Source organism: Trichomycterus rosablanca, chromosome 8, assembly GCF_030014385.1.
Source record: "Trichomycterus rosablanca isolate fTriRos1 chromosome 8, fTriRos1.hap1, whole genome shotgun sequence".
NCBI classification, from domain to species: Eukaryota; Metazoa; Chordata; class Actinopteri; order Siluriformes; family Trichomycteridae; genus Trichomycterus; species Trichomycterus rosablanca.
In genome coordinates this window covers 11,687,632-11,699,956 of record NC_085995.1, presented here as the reverse complement: position 1 = coordinate 11,699,956, position 12,325 = coordinate 11,687,632, and positions in this window count along the sequence as shown.

Here is a 12,325-nt window from a genome sequence, read left to right as displayed (position 1 = left end):
TATCATCCCTGAACACACCTTTGTGCATAATGTAAATAATAAAGGCCGGATATATTATGTTAAGGCTCTGCATTAAAACAGTAAATGGAGCATCCAATCTATGGCTAAAATCTGAAAACTAGCTGGACAGTACTAATGAAGCCAGTTGACCAGGGGCAACCTTGAATCGGAGTGCAGATCATTAGTAAATATGAATTTGGGTGATGTAATGTGAAGTTTCTGCTTATGTGTAAACATGGTAGACGGCTGGAGATTAATGACTTCCATGTGTATGTTAACTTTTGACTTAAGATGTAAATTTAATTTGTCTTTGATAGGATTTAGATCAAAAGTGCAGCAGTCTGTAACCAAAATCTTATGGGAGGACTTTACAGTGACAGATTGTTTACCATAAGAGAAGTCTCAAAAGAGAGACTTGCATTAGGAGAATCATGCTTGCTTTAGCTTTGTGCTAAGAGAAAGGTAGAGAATGCACAGGGGCCTCACAAGTCATGTTGTCACTGTTGCTGTACTTATGGTAGCATTTGGTTCCCAGAAGTACACCAGTATAATGGTATACTGTGTGTGTCTGTGTGTGCATGCACTAGGGAAACTGTGCAACGGTGTCTCCAAACCATCTTGACGTTTCACACCACGATGAGCAGACTTGGCCCATGAGGGATCATACAGGCAATTAAAAGGGCTGCCTGATATTTGAACACACACATACAAACACATGCGTACACTTTTGGGAATAGCACGGAACGGTTTTTGGCAAGACTGTTGGGTGGTCTTTTAATTAAAACAGGCATCAGGCTGAATTTGGTCTCTATAAGTTCTTGAATCAGGAACACTATGAGAACCTGGAGTCTATTCTACTACACGGGAGTGTTGAAAGTCAACATGTCTCATAACTAAATTAAAAATGAATAAAAAAATCTACAACCCCAAATCAGAAAAAGTTGGGACAGCATGGAAAATGCAAATAATAATAATACATTTAATAATACAATAATACATTTACTTTGACTTATTTGATTGCAAATAGGATGAACCTGGAATATTTCATGTTCTGTCTGGTTAACTTAATGTCATTTATTAATAAACATTTATACATTTCAGGTCTGCAACACATTGGGACAGTAAAGCATTTACTACTTTGTAATGTTGCCATTTCTTTTCACCACACTTAAAATACGTTTTGGCACCGAGGATACCAAGTGATTTAGTGTTTCAGCTTTTATTTTGTCTCATTCTTCCTGCAAACACGTTTTAAGATGTGCAACAGTACGGGGTCATCGGTGTTGCATTTTTTGTTTCAAAATTCTCCACACATTCTCTATTGAGTACCTGTACCCTCTTCCTCCGCAGCCATGCCTTTGTAATATATGTTGCTCTAAGATCTCAATGTACAGTACTTTTCTGCATTAATGCTGCCATCACAGAAGTGTAAATTACCTTAGTCAAGGGCACTGACACAACCCCATACCATGACAGACCCTGACTTTTGGACTTGTTGCTGATAACAGTCTGGATGGTCCTTTTCGTCTTTGGTCCGGAGCACACTGCGTCCATTTTTTTTCCAAAAAAGACCTGGAATGCTGATTCATCTGACCACAATACTCGTTTACACTGTGTGATGGTCCATCCTAGATGCCTCAGAGCCCAGAGAAGTTTTAAGTAGCATTTGTGCATGTAACTCCTTATTGCAGTGCTTGACAAAGGTTTGCTAAAGTAATCCCTCACCCATGTGGTTATATCAGCTATTGTTGAGTGGCGGTTCTTGATGCAGTGCCGTCTGAGGGATCAAAGATCACGGGCGTTCAGCCTAAGCTTGCGCCCTTGGCCTTTATGCACTGAAATTCCTCTCTATTGTTTGAATTGTTTAATGATATTATGCACTGTAGAGGGAGAAATATGCAAATCCCTTCCAATCTTTCTTTGAGGTACATTGTTTTTAAACATTTCAATAATTTTCTCACACATTTGTTGACAAACTGGAGATCCACTGATAATCTTTGCTCATCAAAGACACAGTCTTTCCTGGATGCTGCTTTTGTACCAAACCATGATTACAATCACCTGTTGACATCACCTTACTAGCCCTAAATTGCCCCCGTCCCAACTTTTTTTGGAATGTGTTGCGGCCTGAAATGAAGGTATATTAACAAATGAAATGCAGTTGAGCAGACAAAATATGAAATATCTTTGGGTTGTACATAAGGCTGACTGACTTCTCCTCATTAAGCCTAGGTGTAGTGAGTAAGTGTAAGTGAGTAAGTAATTGTTAGTGTGTGGTGCCCTGCTAAGAATTTAACCTAATTTAAATCCAGGGTGCAATCTTACCTTGTGGCCACCAGACCCACCACAGACACAACCAGGATAAAGAGATAGGTGAAAATAACTCAATAAATAAATAAGATAATGAGATTATTATATTTTACAATCTAAATACTACAGTTTTGTTTTACTACTTGGTGTCTTTATCCAGCTGGCAATCAATATTTAAACTGGCAGGAATTGCTCACTGACTGCCTGATTAACCAATTGATCTTGTAATCCTATCTAAAGAAGATGGTCTATAGGCTGTGTTAAAGTATTATACAACAGATTTATTGGTGCTATATAAGTAATGGCTTTACTTTGTTAAAATGGTTTATTGATCTGTTTGAAAAGTAATAGATGGATATGACAGTATTTAACATTTGACATAAACACATCTACTTTGGTTTAGAATCTGGAGAAGAATGTGGTATAAGTAGATATAAGTAAATTTCGAACCCAAAGCCATTGTCGTAAAACCTGTCCTTAAAGACTGACACTGATAGACCTGCAGCCAATGATCCCCAGACCTTTCATGATAATGTTCTATAAAAATTATTCAAAACCAAATTTACCAAATTGAACTTGGACAACACTGGTTTTATTTTACTTGGCATAGCAGATATCTATCTATCTGTTTATCTACAACCCCAAATCAGAAAAAGTTGGGACAGTATGGGAAACGCAAATAAAAATGCAGTGTTCCTTACATTTACTTTGACTTTTATTTGATTGCAAACAGTCGATCCAAGATATTTCATGTTTTGTCTGCTCAACCTCCATTCCTGCTTTTCAGGCCTGCAACACACTCCAAAACAATTTGGGACAGGAGCAATTTAGGACTGGTAATGAGTTGAAAAAACTAATTAGTCATGTGATTCCGAACAGGTGATTGCAATCATGGTTTGGTACAAAAGCAGCATCAGGGAAAGGCTGAGACTTTGATGAGCAAAGATGATCAGAGGATCTCCAGTTTGTCTACAAATGCGTGAGAAAATGATTGAAATGTTTAAAAACAATGTACCTCAAAGAAAGATTGGAAGGGATTTGCATATTTCACCCTCTACAGTGCATGATATCATTAAACAATTCAAGGAATCGGAATTAAGTTCAGTGAGTAAAGGAAAAGGGCGCAAGATTAAGCTGAATGCCTGTGATCTTTGATCCCTCAGATGGCACTGCATCAAGAACCGCCACTCAACAATAGCTGATATAATCACATGGGTGAGGGATTACTTTGGCAAACCTTTGTCAAGCACTACAATACAGAGTTACATGCACAAATGCCACTTAAAACTTTACTGTGCAAAAAAGAAGCCTTATGTTAACCATGTCCAAAAGCGGCGTCGAATTCTCTGGGCTCTGAGGCATCTAGGATGGACCGTCACACAGTGGAAACGTGTATTGTGGTCAGATGAATCAGCATTCCAGGTCTTTTTTGGAAAAAATGGACACCGTGTGCTCCGGACCAAAGATGAAAAGGACCATCCAAACCGTTATCAGCAACAAGTCCAAAAGCCAGGGTCTGTCAAAGTATGGGGCTGTGTCAAAGGTAATTTACACTTCTGTGATGACAGCATCAATGCAAAAAAGTACATTAAGATCTTAGAGCAACATATGCTGCCTTCATTTATTTATTATTTACTGTATTTGTTGGTTGTATTTGTTGCTATCAGTATAGGGACGCCTCAATATATCAATCCACATAAGACAGATGGCCGAGTATATCACACCTTGGACTACAAAATTCAGAGATTACACATAAAGCAAATACAACCCGTCACCTCAAAATATTTTCTTCAAACTAACAAGTCAGGCTAGTTCCATATTTCTGTTTTATTTTCAACCGACCAAGCCTCATTCTTTCTCCTCCATCTACCTAGTTTCATAAATGTCAAAGTGCTGAAAGTATCCCCCTCCTGTGATGTGCTTGACAGATTGTATGTGCCACTGTGTGATAGATTTAGGGTCTGATGGAAGTCATAAGCACATCAGTGAGGTTGGGAGTTGGCTGGAGAGCAGCTGAGTGAATGCTCTTCATCACGCTGGAGATTACTGTGTTTTACATATTTCACCCCGGGAGCGAAAGCTCATCCGCTCATCCATTGTGAAAATACTGCATGCTATAAATTCACACTGAAAGCTCCCTACTTTACACATCACATCAAAGAGGTATTGCACAGATTCGTGCTAATTCCTCTACTCAGCCGTACCCCTGCTGAGAGAACATGGTCTCGTCAGTAAAGATTTATGTGACTTTGTGCAAATCACGAAGTAATGAATAGGCAAAGTACACCTTGACATGTAATTCCTAACAATTTAAACCTGCAGTGCAGAACTTTTTGTGGCAAATAATAAAAAGAACTGTTGAATAAGTAGATCAAATTACTTTTTTGCTAAAATAAAACCAAATACACTATATGACTAAACAGTTACTTGTTGGACATTTAATTCCTAAACCATTTAGAGAAGTCCTTTTCCTTTCCTTCCCAAGTTTAACAGCCCTTGCTTTTTTGGCAAAGCATTGAAAAATGGCACCCAGACTACATGGGCATTCTGCTGTTCTGGTGGCTTAATGCCTTATGCCTAGTGCCCTGATTTTCGCTTGCAGACTGGTTGGAGCTAGATTTACTCTACTAGACTATACTATACTATATTATACTATAATAATACTATACTAAGCTATGCTATACTATATTATCTTCTTTTCCTTGGCCTTTGTCCCGTTCGGTTGCGGGGTCGGCTCTCGGCGGATGATGATCCGCACATCGATTTGGCACAATTTTTTTTTTTTACGCCGGATGACCTTCCTGACACAACCCTCTTTATTTTATCCGGGCTTGGGATATACCGGCACTACAATGCACTGGTTTGTGCATCTAGCGGCTAGGTATCTATAGGACAATTCAATGCTTCCAATTAGCCTGGTGGCATGTTTTTGGACTGTGGGAGGAAACCGGAGCACCCGGAGAGAACCCACGCGGACACGGGGAGAACATGCAAACTCCGCACAGAAAGGACCCGGACTGCCCCACCTGGGGATCGAACCCAGGACCTTCTTGTTGTGAGGCGACAGTGCTACCCACTAAGCCACCTTGCCGCCCGTTACTATATAATATACTATATTATACTATACACTCCTGATCAAAATCTTAAGACCAGTTAAAAAATTGCAAGAATTTGCATTTTGCACTACTGGATCTTAAGAAGGTTCTAAGTAGAGCTTCACAATGCTAAAAGAAGAAATGGGTGCAAGAGACAAAAACTTTTGAGCAGGCAATTTATTGAAAACAACAATTTAACTGAAATAGGCTGTTCATCAGCTGATCAAAAGTTTAAGACCATAGCTCAAAAAACCCTGAAAACCCCCTCAAAACAGAAATCAAAGTGTCAAAAAAAGGACACAGTAATGAGTAGCTCCACCATTCTTGTTGATCACTTCAAACAATCGTTTAGGCATGCTTGATGCAAGTGTTTTCAGGAGGCTAGTGGGAACGTTGCTCCAAGTGTTGAAGATGCCTTCACAAAGGGCATCCACTGTCTGGAACTGATGTCCATTTTTGTAAACTTCCCTTGCCATCCATCCCCAAATGTTCTCATTCAGATTTAGATCAGGGGAACACGCAGGATGGTCCAAAAGAGTGACGTTATTCTCTTGGAAGAAGTCCTTTGTCAGGCGGGCATTGTGAACTACAGCATTGTCCTGTTGAAAAACCCAGTCGTTACCACACAGACGAGGGCCCTCAGTCATGAGGGATGCCCGCTGCAACATCTCCACAAAGCCAGCTGCTGTTTGATGCCCCTGCACAACCTGAAGCTCCATTGTTCCATTGAAGGAAAAAGCACCCCAAATCATGATGGCGCCCCCCCACTGTGCCGCGTAGAAAACATCTCAGGTGGGATCTCCTTGTCATGCCAGTAACGTTGGAAGCCATCAGGACCGTCAAGGTAAAATTTTTTCTCATCAGAGAATAAAACTTTCTTCCACCTTTCAATGTCCCATGTTTGGTTCTCCCTTGCAAAGTCCAAACGGGCAATTTTGTGGCGTTGAAGAAGACGTGGCCTTTGAAGACGTTTTTTGTTTCTGAAGCCCTTCCCTCGCAGATGCCGTCTGATGGTTATTGAGCTGCAGTCAGCACCAGTAATGGCCTTAATTTGGGTCGAGGATTGTCCCGTGTCTTGACGGACAGCCAATCGGATCCTGCGGCTCAGCGCTGGTGAAATGTTTTTGGGTCTACCACTTGACTTTTTTGTTCCATAACCCTCAGGGTCTTTTAATAAATGCAAAATGACTGTCTTACTGCATCCAATCTCAGCAGCGATGGCACGTTGTGAGAGGCCTTGCTTATGAAGCTCAACAATCCTACCACGTTCAAAGTCAGTGAGCTTTTTTGCTTTTGCCATCAGGAGGTCTTGACAGTGTAAATACTTGACAGAAAATGACATGGAATCCAAATTTCTGCGCACATTTTGGCTTTTAAAGGCTGTGGTCTTAAACTTTTGATCAGCTGAAAAAAGCATGTTTGAGTGTAAATGCAGTTTTCAATAAATTGGCTGCTTAAAAGTTTTTGTCTCTTGCACCCATTTCTTCTTTTAGCATTGTGAAGCTCTACTTGGAACCTTCTTAAGATCCAATAGTGCAAAATGCAAATTCTTGCAATTTTTTAACTGGTCTTAAGATTTTGATCAGGAGTGTATTATATGATACTAAGATATGCTATACTATATTATACTATACTAGACTATATTATACTATACTACATTATATGATATTAAGATATGCTATACTATATTATACTATACTAGACTATACTGAACTATACTACACTATATTGCCAAAAGTATTCACTCACTTATCCAAATCATTGAATTCAGGTGTTCCAATCACTTCCATGGCCACAGGTGTATAAAACCAAACACATAGGCATGCAGACTGCTTCTACAAACATTAGTGAAAGAATGGCAATGAGTGCTATGTCGAACAGTCAATGAGAACGTAAGATACAGGGTGGGGGGAAATGCAAGGGAGGAGTATAAAAAGGTGGGACAGAGGCATAATATACAGTAGTTTATAGTATAACCGCCCTTGCTTTTTTAACAAAGCATTTAGAAATGGCACCCAGACTACATGGGCATTCTGCTGTTCTGGTGGCTTAATGCCTCATGCCTAGTGCACACTACACGATTTTTGCCCTGATTTTCACTTGCTGACTGGTTGGAGCTAGATTTGCCAGTTCGGGAGCGAAACGTGATTTCTAGCATGTCAGATATCTGAATCTGAGTTGCCTGACTGGCAATGAGTGCTATGTCGAACAGTCAATGAGAACGTAAAATACGAAGTGAGGGGAAATGCAGGGGAGGAGTGTAAAAAGGTGGGACAGGGGCGTAATATAGTTCATATCAGAATATCAGAACACACAAGTTTTACAGTATTTCTGACCTTATCATTCTCTACAAAACATAACATAACATGCTGTTCACGTAGCCCAAACCACTCAGATTCATTTATTTTTCCTACTCGATTTTACGCTGCATATTACCGCACAAACTTTGATCGCTTGCTACTTGTTGACGTGCATTTTTGGACGTGGTATCATTAAACCTTTCGCATTTGTTTTCGTGACAAAACGTAGTTTGGGAGACCAGAGAAGCTCGCCTGCGATTCCAGTTGGTGATAGATGGTGTAGTGTGAAACCCCCTATCGTCGATCAGTTGTGTAGTGTGAAAGCCACAACGACTTGAAAAACTCCCGATTACAAGAGATCCAGTCGTGTAGTGTGAGCTGTACAGCGACCCGACGACTTGGAAAGTCGGGTGTGTAAACCTGGCATTATGTAGCATGGGTGATCATTAAGTGGGACCTAAAGACTACACCACCCCTTAGTTTGGCCTTGGATATAAGAGACAATAAATAACAATTCACAAAAGGAGAAATCAATATGACAAACTTTACCACAATAGGAAGCAACAGTTCGTTTATGAAAAAATATCACAGCTCACCTAATTTAAAATAAAGCAGTACCCCCACCCATCAACCCTTAGCAGGAACAATTTTAACAGTTTAAGTCCAGTACGCTGTAAGACCACTACACAGTTGGACCTCACACCCGGGATATGCTACCAATAGTGACTAATTCAACACACGCTTTAATGTTTCTTACTTAGGGTGGAAATGAGTTAGGACTACATACTACTCTGGAAGTGGCTTTACTCTGATCAAATATAAAAGCACATTAAGACTGTTGCATGAGTAAAAAACACAGTCCACAACTGTGAAAAACTGCATGAGCAAATAGCAAATAGTCCAACAGTCAATCACAAAAGCAAGAACTGGGATTTTACCATCTACAATCCATGACACTATTAAAAGATTTAAGAAAAAAAAGAATATCTGTGCATGAGTCAGAGCCAAACACTAATAGTGAATGTCTGTGTTTTTTTTATCATTCAAACAACATTGAATTAAATAGACAGGCTTTTGTAATAGTTATGCTGGTTTGGGAAAACTTGTCCTTTTCAGTAAATACAGTTTTATACTATATTATACTATACTTTACTATACTATACTAATACTATACTAAGCTATGCTATACTATATTATACTACACTAGACTAGACGATACTAAACTAAACTGTATCATACTATATTAATACTTTACTAAACAATGCTATACTATATTATACTGTAGTATACTAAACTATACTATATTATACTATACTAATACTATACTAAGCTATGCTATACTATATTATACTACACTAGACTAGACGATACTAAACTAAACTGTATCATACTATATTAATACTTTACTAAACAATGCTATACTATATTATACTGTAGTATACTAAACTATACTATATTATACTATACTAATACTATACTAAGCTATGCTATACTATATTATACTGTACTAGACTAGACGATACTAAACTAAACTATATCATACTATATTAATACTATACTAAACTATGCTATACTATATTATACTGTACTATACTAAACTATACTATATTATACTATACTAATACTATACTAAGCTATGCTATACTATATTATACTCTACTAGACTATACAACATTAAACTATACTACATTATACTATACTAATACTATATTATACTATACTTTATTATACTAAGCTATGCTATACTATATTATACTATACTAATACTATACTAAGCTATACTATATTATACTCTACTAATACTATACTAAGCTATGCTATACTATATTATACTCTACTAGACTATACAACATTAAACTATACTACATTATACTATACTAATACTATACTTTATTATACTAAGCTATGCTAAACTATATTATACTTTACTAGACAATACTAAACTATACTATATTATACTATACTAATACTATACTAATATATGCTATACTATATTATACTATACTAGACTATACTAAAGTATACTATATTGTACTATAGTATACTTAGTACAGTAGTATAGTACAGTATACTATAGTATATAGTATACTATAATGTACTATACTAGACTATACTAAACTATAGTATATTATACTATACTAATACTATACTAAGCTATGCTATACTATATTATACTGTACTAGACTATACTAAGCTATATTATGTTATACTATACTAATACTATACTAAGATATGCTATACTATATTATACTGTACTAAACTATACTAAACTATATCATGCTATACTAAACTATACTATAGTGTACTATACTAATACTTTACTAAGCTATGCTATACTATATTGTATTATACTAGACTATACTATACTAAACTGGACTAAACTATTCTCCACGGTGCAATGGTGCAATTTCAGTTTTTTTTTTTTTATTATAGATCTAGATGTTCTATTGGACCAAGAGAACAACTACGATTGTCCCCAACACAAAGTTTAAAATTTCGAAGGCACCAATAATGCTGAGGGGGACTTACATTTTCATCTAGATGGCATCTCTTTTAGTGACACATCTACTTTTGTACAATACCAATCCTTATTTACAGTAAAATGACTTAACTGAAGAAGAGTGCAAGTGCTAGACTGGCCTGTCTGTAGTGTAGACTTGTCTTACATTAAAATGTGTGGAGTATTTAAAGCACTCAATTACAGATCAAGAAGAATTTTTAAATACTTGTATTTACATTTAACTTACTGTCCCAACTAAGAAAAGAAAGCATTTATAACTATAAACATTGTTTAGCTGTTATGGATTGATGCCTTGTCCTAGTATGAAATGTAGAGCATTTATTAAATGTCCTTGTGTGTATTTTGCCTTGTGCTCAGTGTTTCCAAGTGGAACCAGACAAGCAAACAAATAAATAAAACATAAAATAAATAAATAAATAGTTTATAGGGCTGAACAATTTGCCAAGGGACTTGTGGTATGGTTATTATAAAAGTCATATTAATAAAACTGTGATTAGTTAGACGTAGGCTATTTCTTAACAAGGTTAATTTTTTGTATTTAATTTAAAAGTATAAATTATAATCAATATTATGCGTAGAATTTGTACTATTTTACTTTTGCTTGACAGTGATCTACACCCAGAACACTGATCCTCACAAACCATACAAAATTTTATCCACGTTTGTAAATCATGTCTGTATTTACTTTGTTCAGAGCCGGTGATGGTATATGTATAGTTGAGCCGAAGGGGTCGGTGTAAGCCGGACAGAGTGATGGTGATAAATCTGGAAGGTGTTGAGGGGTGTGTGACGGTGTGAGTGTGTCTTCTCCCTGCAGACAGACCATAAATCCCTGATCCAGATCCTCATAACCGCAGTCGGTGACACGTCCGAACTGCTCGTAAGTCTAGTAGTCTAATACTGGAGGTTCTTCTGCTCTCTCAAAATTTCTTTCACACTGTTTATCTCTCGCTGTCTCCTTGATATAAGGAGGAAAGGAATGACAGGGTTGCTCTTAATGTATCCCTCGCGGGCTCTGCAGACATGGCTTGGAAGTTGACTTATAGACCGGCTGTTTAAATAAAGATTGAAAGATGGCAGCTGAGAGAGAGTGGGAGATGGAAAAAGTGAGCGAGTAAGGAGGTGTGAAAGAGGATTTGAACTGATGGAGACGTAGGGCATAAGGGAAAGATGCATACAGGTTTAATACTTCTTAAGTTTCTCAGTATTAAGTTTCATGCTGTGACTGAGTTTTTGGCGTTATGTACTACAAGGATCTTATACAAAAATGTTGTTAAACTGGTTATTTCTTACTTTTCTGTTAAAATGTTACACTTACATTTTATAAGATACATTTTTGCAATAATAAAGTCAAATGTATTTATTTAGTGCCTTTTAGAAAATGTAAATCAAAATAGTAATGATATTTTATGTATATATTTAATGTTTAAACTAATCAGGGATATGCACAGACCAGGCATAACATTATGACCAGTGACAGGTGAAGTGAATAACACTGATTATTTCTTCATCACTGCACCTGTTAGTGGGTGGGATATATTAGGCAGCATTTTAATCTAGTGAACATTTTAACCTCAATGTTGATGTGTTAGAAGCAGGAAAAATGGGCAAGCGTAAGGATTTGAGCGAGTTTGACAAGGGCCAAATTGTGATGGCTAGACTTGTGGCATCTCCAAAACTGCAGCTCTTGTGAGGTGTTCCCGGTCTGCATTGGTCTATCTGCAGTATCTATCAAAAGTGGTCCAAGGAAGGAACAGTGGTAAACTGGAGACAGGGTCATGGGCAGCCAAGGCTCATTGATGCACGTGGAGAGCGAAGGCTGGCCCGTGTGGTCCGATCCAACAGATGAGCTACTGTAGCTCAAATTACTGAAGAAGTTAATGCTGGTTCTGATAGGAAGTTGTCAGAATACACAGTGCATCACAGTTGCAGGGCTGTTTTGGCAGCAAAAGGGGGACCAACACAATATTAGGAAGGTGGTTATAATGATGTGCCTGATAAGTGTATAACTGTTGGGCAACCAAGATTCATTGACATTAGTGGATATGATACGGATCAACAAAAGGACTCATCAGAATTGGACATTGGAGCAATGGAAG